The 9,244-nt window shown below is 38.1% G+C and overlaps 3 pseudogenes; 1 reads left to right on the top strand and 2 right to left on the bottom strand.

Moving 5' to 3' along the window:
- Positions 1-3,440: 3,440 nt before the first annotated feature.
- LOC148737063 (uncharacterized) lies at positions 3,441-6,168 on the bottom strand (annotated as a pseudogene).
- Positions 6,169-6,709: 541 nt separating this feature from the next.
- LOC148737062 (uncharacterized) lies at positions 6,710-7,540 on the top strand (annotated as a pseudogene).
- Positions 7,541-7,777: 237 nt separating this feature from the next.
- LOC148737061 (uncharacterized) lies at positions 7,778-8,944 on the bottom strand (annotated as a pseudogene).
- Between the last annotated feature and the right edge of the window lie 300 nt (positions 8,945-9,244).

Here is a 9,244-nt window from a genome sequence, read left to right as displayed (position 1 = left end):
ATCCCGACGTGGAATACGAAAGCGACTCCAAAGTGAGAATATTGAATGATTTGAAGAGTTATACAATGTTTAAGAATGATTAAAATTCAGGCACGGAACTTAATCTCAGTAATTTCAATTCTCTTTTCGGAGTTATTTATTTCGATCTCCGTTATCAAACTGGAAAGGTTACAAGAGATCCCAAGCAGCTTATTTTTAGATATAAACTCAATGTTCAAGCAGCTGCTGATAGTGTTTTCAAAGTGAATGCTGTTGTACTATACGATAAAGAACTAATAATAAAACAAGTCGAAAATGAATTGCTGATAGTGTAAATTATTGAAATGTTTGATTGATTGATTTATCTCTTTTCTTGTTGATTGAATATTTTATATGATTGAATAATTGTATGACGTATATTATATACAAGATGTGACACAGTTATTTGAAGTCAACGTTAAACTATCTCCAAATCAAAAAAAATGAATCTCGGTAGAGCTTATAAAAACAAACAGTCAATAAAATTGAGATCAGCCTCGAACGTATTGACAAGTAATGATAAACTCTTGGTTCTAGAGACAGTAGCCAAACGGTTAACAAACATCGTCAATTGAAAAAAGGTATCGATATAAAATTGGCTCAATCAAGCATCAGAAACCAAATTGGAGGCAGCCTTTTAACATCAATTATTAGACTAAGAACTCTTTTACCAACTGTTGGAAAGACATTTGGACTTTCTGCTTTATCTGGTTTGGCAAGTGAAGGAGCATCTCAGTTAGTTAAAGCAATTTCTGGAAAAGGTGCTCAGTCAGGTGGTTTTCTAATACCAGAGAATAAAATAAATCAACTCATTCAATACAATAATGTATTAACTGAAAAACAGAATAGATATATTTTAGGCGCTTTACAAAGTAGACAAGGTGTTCATACTAAACCAATACAGACTTAAAAAGGAGGAGACCTTGGGACTATTCTTGCTTCAATTGGTATTCCAATGGCTATTGGTTTGGTTAAGAACTTAATTTCTGGACGAGAGGCACCACGGTTGGGATCAAAAGGTGGCAAAGGAGCTCCAAGATTGGGTGCTTGCGCATATCCACCTCCATTTATCGGAAATTGGTCAAATGATCTAGTTGGCAGAGGTTTAAGAAAATCCAAAAAAAAAAAAAACCTAAAAAAAAGGCAAAAGATTACTTCCAGGAAAAAGCAGCCCGTTAAATTCAATTCCATTAATCGGAGCAATTTTGTAAGACCACAATTTCACAAAACAATCCCTTTAACAAACTTTGATCTGATTAAATGGTGTGAATATCTAAAAAAAACTCCAATAAATAATGTTTTAAGCAGAGATGAAAAGGTTCCACAAAACCATAAAAAAAAAATCTATTTATTTACAATCTTTACCCATCATACAAGTCAGGATCACATTGGGTAATTTTAACAACTTTTGTTAAAGATAATGTCACCAATTACTTCCATTCATCTGGAATGCCCCCATTTGGGGACTTTTCGTGAACAATTACATACTTTACATACTTGGTACTATACATACGAAAAGATATATAAGGAGTCGCGATAGGTTAAAGTTAGAGACCTTTTTCAGTTAGTTAGTGTTACTACGAGGAGCCCAGAGGAGCGAGAGCCGGATAGGGTAGTTGGAATTATTTACTGGAATCGTCAGCCGTGTGGAAGGCTGCCCTGGAAAAGTGTTGTGAATATTGATAAGCGACAAGGATCTTTAAAGAGAACCGTGAGTTTTGTAGTAGTACACTGAGATTGAAGTTATAGTATTTATAGAGGGCTGTAAGTTAAGAGGATAGTTATTGTATAGGTATTAATTTCGCTCCGTAGCTAAGTTAAGAGGATAGTTATTGTATTAGTTATTGGTATCGCTCCGTACTACGTCAGTCAATAAATTAGCTGATTTAGTATGGGTTATATCTTTCTGGCGGTTGAGAAAATACCGTAACACTACCTATCATCAAACGATTTACGAGTCGTGAACGACAAATTGTGTTCTTAATTTTAGTTTTAATTGCATTGCATTATTTTTGTTTGGAGTTAAGTCAAGTTTACAATTTTTTTAAGCACAGTTACATTTTCATTCTGTAATCATTGCTAGCAATACAGCACGCACGGTTCGCGCCCTTTTTTTCTCTTAGAAGACGCGTGTCCTTTCTTGATGATGTGCCTGTTAATTAATTAGATTTAAGATTGTTTACTTGCGGATTGACCGTTTCAGTGTAAATTAAATGATAAAGATCATTTAATGCGGGCGCTTTCAGTGATATTTGACACCCACCAAGAATAACTGTTTTACCTGTCGTTTATAATTTGACTGGCCTTACGGGCTTGTCAAAATACGGCACAACTCGTAAAAATACTCAGCGAAAATTGTTTGAAGAGCTAACAAAAGGCTGCATGCCTTGAGATTTTCTAAGAAGTCAGAGTCCTATCATACTAACCTAGTGTAGATACATTGTTCATCAATCAGATCTCTTAGTGAACATGCATCACTTATGTAGATATCTTATCGAAGCAGCTCAGAGGAGGGCATTGAAGATTATCTTTCCAGATAATGGTTATGAGGAATCATTTGTTTTGTCTACTCTCCCAACCCTAAGTAAACGCAGGGATCTTGCCTGCATCAGGTTTTTCAAGGACCTTCACAGGACGAAATGTCAAGAATCCGTAATCGGAAACGTAAAAGAGATTTGTGAAACCGTTGCGGAAACATAACAGGTCACACGTGTATCCGCTGGCGGCTTGGTGACGTTTACTCGTGTTTCCGTTGCTGCGGTAACAACGGAACCGAATCACTTTTTTTACATGTTTCCGTCAGGTTTCAGTTGAAGGAAACAAATGTTTCCACATATGTAACCTCATGTTTACATGTGCGGAAACACATGGTAACGTTCCGGAAACATGAATTTTTTATATTTCCGTCATAACGAAACGTTCACGGAAATACAAGGTTACGTTTCGGAAACATGTTTTCCTGTTGTTTCCGTTGACGTAATAAGACAGAATGTCGACGGAAATACGAGGTTACTTGTAGGAAACATTTTTTCCTCTTGTTCCTGCTGATGTATCCAGACTTAGAGGGGAGGAAGTACAATGTTCTGTTTCAGAAACACTTTTTTTTTTTTCAGCATGCGCAGTAGTGGTTTTTTCTCTTGCTTTTTCATTATTACAGGACAGGTTAATATGTTGTGATTGTGCGTTCTTCTATAACCTATACCAGACTTATACTGTTCGTTTGCGAAATCTGTGCTTCATTACTATTGTGTAAAATCACACATACACTTCAGTCGATGGATCGGTGACACATAATTGACTTTTGTTATTTAAAAAGTACATCGTCTTCGAATATCGTCCTCGTTATTTGAGCAAAATGTGCCTACAATTCCTTTCTTAACAAATGAACATCAATAAAATATTTCGGCTAGTATATAGAAAATGTCAAATGTGCTGAAAAAAATGTCTCGACTTAGTCGCTGCGGACAGCCCAACGCGAGCCGTTAGTTGGGTGAGGGCGTGATCGGGCGTGATGATTCATCCTCAGTCCGGTTGACACGTGCACTTGTACGACGTTGCTTCTCAGTTACTGCGGCAAAATACGCCTCATCCAGTATCACTTTAATGTTCCTCAGTTTGCTCCTCTCCCATGAAAGTCTTCTGACTTTTCGTGGTGTTGGACCAACCCTTGGTTCTACTGCCTCTTCTTCGCAGCTTTCTTCCGACGACATAAAATGTAATGCGTCTGGGGAAGACAGAATTTCTCGTGCCCTTTTCTTGTCTCCATCAGACAGCACTGTCGAGTTGTCCAGAGTATACAGTCGTCGAGAAAGTTTCTAAAGGGAATAAAAGATCGAGACAAGTGAGAGCCTTGTCGGACCACTATTGAGAAGTCAAATAACTGCCAAAGTTGCCATAACTGCCATTTCAGTGACACGAAAAGCTCGATTATGAGCTTGCTAAGATTGAAATAGACGAAAGACAAAACAATCAGCCACTTAGCTCAAGCTTTGGAAGAAAACCATGTTGACATTGTAGCAGTTAAACAGCAGCGGAGGCTGCTATTAAGCAACTGATTTAATACACGCGCAGAGTTGTTACCAAGAAAAAATAATAACTGTTTTAATCATATTTTCTCTTCTTGTACTGGATGTAAGTGACTTGTTTCAAAACATAAGAGACAAAGTAGTAAACCTTAACAGTCTGGCCTTATATAATTGATGTAAAATACTTACCCTCTTTAAAAGATTGCTTCGCTTGATTCGCCATCGGTGCTTCTTAAAGCTGTTGTTTGCTTTCTTTATTTTATCATCTCTTATAGATCTCCAATGCTGATGAACCGCACCTAATTTAAAACAAACAGAGTATGTTAGTTGAGGAAGCATGCTGTCGACACGAATTAGTAGAAATTACTCTGAGAAAAATTGGTTGCCACCCAACATTATTCACTCAGCGATAGCACCTTATGGCATTGGCAGCTTTCGACTCGCTTTAAAAATTGACTTGTGTTCAAATATAGATTCAACCGTTTCAACCCTTCAATCCAGTTTTGGAAACAACATCTTTTTATATAGCTACATCACACAAGCAATCTGGCCGGGACATAACGTACGTATAGTTGAGGGCGAATCAAGATTTGAATGGATGAATTTTACTTGTTAGTCAGTATACTTAGATTCGCTACAGGTAGGGTTATGACGCTAATTTGACCTAAGCCTACAAGCAGTCTCTCTTTTGCTCTAAGGAAAGCCAGTGAGGACAAATAAGAAAATAAGTAAAAGTACTGGCAGAGTTAAGCTGGAGCCCGAAAGATGTGTACCGCACATCTTCGATATTGTCACCTTCATTGCCCGGGATTTTAGAGCAAAGAAACTGCTCGCAGTCTATTTTGACCCACTTGTCTAAGAGGCTCGATTGCCTGCACATAGTACCTTCAAAACGGCTCTTATAGAGAAATATTAATAGCAATATAAATTCGATATGGCCAGCTGGTATCTTATTGGAGGAACTTTCACTGCTCTTGTTAAAGAAATTATGAGAGAGGCTTACTTTTGATGGCTGACTTCCTCCACTTCTTCTTACCGTAAACTGCCCGTACTTCAATTAAGAGTTTCTTGGCCAAGGCTTGATTTGATGAAACGTCGAAACTACATGTACACATACAATAGAGAAAAAGGAGAAGATTAAGAATAGAAAAACGATAGCTAGAAAGGTAAATTTTTTAAATCATTGTCCCAAAAAGGCACAGGCCGCGATGAAACAGTTATTCACATCTGCGTAGAGCAAGACGAGTGGAATAAATCATCAACCAAGTGAGAGAAAAAAGAAATTTATAAAGACAGCTTTTGAGCAGCAGTTAACAAATTGTCCCAAAGCAGATCTAGACAGACTAGGGTTGAGAAACATTTCTTCAGAGCCCTGAAAAACTTTTTAACTTTAAATAATTGCGATTAGGTTGAAAAGTTTAAAAAATTAAAAACCATTTTGGTTAAATGTTTAAGACGAATGCTACGACGTTTCAACGTTCGCTTAGCGTCATTATCAAGTCAATAATGATTATTAGTATATACAAAAACAGTGGATAGCGTTCAAGGCGCGCTCTAATTGGCTAGTCAAACTCCGAATATCATTTGCTATTTACCTCCGAGCAACTCGGGAAAAAATGGCGTGCCGGTTTGCAACCGTGACAAGCGAATAAATCACTCAAATAACGACGAAGGAGTCCCTGAAAACACAGAGAAAGCGACTAAATTTGGTTTGGCCGTGTTTAAAGGTAATGGTAACCGGGAGTTTATCGATAAAAACCAATGAAAAATATTTTGTTTACAAATGCAAATTAATCTTGCGTAACCTCACTTGTTCACTTGAAAATCAAAGTTGAATGGTATTTTTTACAGAATGGTTTCAAATACAGAAAGAGTTTGCAACACCATTTGAAGAAATGTCACCACCAGAGCTAAACAAATGTCTTCGGAAATTTTATCTTTCAGCGAAATAACGTGACGGCAGTTTTCACAACAAAAAATCTTTTACCGCGATCCGAGCCGCGTTGGATCGTTACGCGCGGGAAAATGTTGGAATCGTTGCTGGAATGTATGAATTAAAATAAACTTTTGGTGGTGTAGATTATCTCACTGTTTTAGTATATACTAAAACAACTATTCACCTCATTGTCGATGGTTAGCGGTGGATATTTACCTCGCCGCTTCGCGGCTCGGTAAATATCCACCACTAACCACCTCCACTTCGGTGAATAGTTGTTAATTATTTCTGTGTAAGTTTAAATAAAAATTGACTTGACTTAACTTGAATGAGTGAAGTGAGAAAGAATATAAATATAAGAGAATTCCAAGGAGACATGGATAACAAGATGAAATTATGCGTGGTTTACAATTTGAAATAGAGAACTTAAGCACCAGGCTATTTTGCGACGGCGACGGCAACCGGATGTGACTTTTTGTTCCGGTGGGCGTTCTGGAGTTGTCTGTCAAGTCGCCTTCGTTTCGCGCGAACGTGAGAACCTTCATTAGTTTTGGCGTTGTATCCAGAACGTGAGTATTTTTCCCTCGCTAGCTTGTCTCAAACTTGTTGTAACATTTTATTTTGCTCTTGTTAGTATTTTAGAATTATTTTCTTTCATGTTGTTCAAATTGTATACTTAAACATAGATAAACACATGGACATTTTCAATTCTCGTAGCTTTGAGCAAAAGATGTCGGCGCCCGCCTCCGATGGAAAGCCAAAGTAAGCTTAACTATTGAGTCTTTAGAAGAAATTTCAGCGGAAAATATTTTTATGTTTATCTTAATAAGTTTACATTTTTCCTCGACCATAGGGTCAAATAGATGAATCGTCGTAATTTGCTTTTAGAGCTATGGAGTGGACTGAAGATCATGATGTTATTTTGCTTCGAGAAATTCTGGCGAGCGATTTATTTTCGTTCAAAAATGGAAGTTTTGCCAGGCAAGAAAGGTGGGAATCGATCACAGAAAAGTTAAATCAAGTGAAGACACTCTGTTTTCATCTGAAAGATAAAAGGGCAGTAAGAGACCGATGGGTTCTTCTCCAGAAGAAGTATAAGGCTAAGATGCATCAAGAAGAAACTGCATGTGGAATATCTGTGGACGACATGTCTGAAATAGATGTTTTACTTGAAGAATTTGTCGGGAAAGAAGAAAGCTTAAACAAAGTTAGTGATGCTCAGTCAAGAAAGCAAAATGAAGATAAAAGCAAGGCAGAGGACATAAGGCAGAAAGCTTTAGAGCGATACAGTGAAACGAAAAAGCGCAAGTCAACAGAGAATGGCGATGGATGCCAGGAGAAACCGAAGCGCCAAAGGAGAAGTGCTGGCACCGAACCACTAGTTCAATTCATGCAAGAGAAAGTCAAGACTGAGCGAGAATTACGACAACAAGAACTGGACCTAAGAAGACTAGAGCAAGAGCAGAATCAGCAAGTGATGGTGACTGTCTTACAGCAACAACAACAAACAAATCAAGCCATTTTGTCGGTTATTCAAAATCTTCTTTAGAAGAAAGAATGACATTTTCCCTAAGTATTCAGTGTTCTTTTGTTTCAGCAACAAGACAGGTATTTGTTGAAATTGATGTCTTATTATTTACTTGCGTTTTGTGAATTGGAAAAAAAAAAGTTCATTTATTGTTATTGTTACAAGTTTGATCACTTCTGCATTGTTGACCACCAAGAAGAATTCAAGTACTTAATGAATTTATGTTGAATTATAATGGCCTTCATTTCTGCTCGGTTTATAAGAGAGAATTCATCTAAAATAATACTGCAATGAAGGAGGGTCTAGACCAAAACACTCTGAGGTTTTGTTTCCATATAGGCAGGTACCAGCATTATTAAGAAGTGCACATACAAGATACATTTTTCCCACTGAACTCGTTCCAATTCTCAGGTTTTTCTTAAAGTTCAAAAACTTAAGGTCGTTGATGATGTCACCAGATAGCCTCTCCACAGTTACTCTAACAGAACTCATGTCAAAATTGTATTGTTCCATCATCGGTGTTAGGACACCATGGCGAAATGGTGCCTGTAGGTGTATTCGCAGCGGATAGGCGGGATCACCATGAACACTCATGGGTTGGCCAGTTGGGGAAAATGCGTTCCTTTCCAATTCCTGGAGAAGATTGGAATCTACCAAGGTGCTTGCATCATGTTTTCTTCCCTCTGCATACCAAAACGGAAAAATAAAATTAATAAACGAGAGAGACCTTCTGTGGCAGCTTATATTCATGGCATCCCAGTAAACATAACTTACCGAAAAGCCCATACATATTTCCAATGAGTCCATTTGGTAGAGCGACGGACTGAAACTTGAGGGAATGTACCCATTTATGGCCATTGCACACTATTGTTTGGTGTTGGCCTGGGCGAGAAATTGATCTGACTGTTCCATCAATAAACCCAAAGCAGTTGCTGAGAGGTGCACCCTTTGCATGAGTAACATCTGCATACTCCTGTGGCATTGGCGGAATCAATATATCAAAGTTCCATTGTGAAATAGGATGACCATGGCTCAAAAAAATATCATCCATCATCGTATTGGTAATCATACTTATTTCAGGAACTGGTCGTGCGAAACGATGAATCGTGTCTGGATAGCGACATGGATACGAGAAGCGCTTCAGAAGCATACTAAGCCCTTCAGTTCGGTCACACGTTGTTCTTTGTGGACTGCGTATAGTGTCTGGTAATTGAAGGACATTTGCCAATAACGTTATGTCCTGTTTTCGCAGTCTCAACTCCGCTAAACACTCTGATTCATCCATCTGGTGGAAATCAAACTTAGGGTAGGAGCTGTAAGGGATTTCTGGATTCTTGGAACTGTAACTTTCGTACAAGGTCAAAAATTCTTCATCACTGATGATTTTACTATCGTACAAAAAAAAAGCAGGTTTCTCATCTCACTGAAGGATGACATGAAATTGTGGTGCATGCCGTTGAAATATGACTCTTTAAGGATTATTCATCATATCGCACGCAGCACGTGTGGGAAAGATGATGTAAATCCTGTGTTCTAATTGGCTACTCGAGCAGGCAAGATGGGCCCATCTTACCCGCTCAGGATTGCCCGTATTGATCCCGCGCATGAGAAAAATAGAATAAGAACTACGTTCGTAACTCTTGGAGAATTTCGGCGACGGAAAGGCAAAAAGCGGCAGAAGATAGTCAAAACAAAGAAAATAGAAGCAGCTCTCGTGAGTTTGTTGTGCAACAAAAC

This window comes from Stylophora pistillata, chromosome 2, assembly GCF_964205215.1.
Source record: "Stylophora pistillata chromosome 2, jaStyPist1.2, whole genome shotgun sequence".
In the NCBI taxonomy this organism is placed as follows: Eukaryota; Metazoa; Cnidaria; class Anthozoa; order Scleractinia; family Pocilloporidae; genus Stylophora; species Stylophora pistillata.
This window is presented reverse-complemented; position numbering and strand designations above follow the sequence as displayed.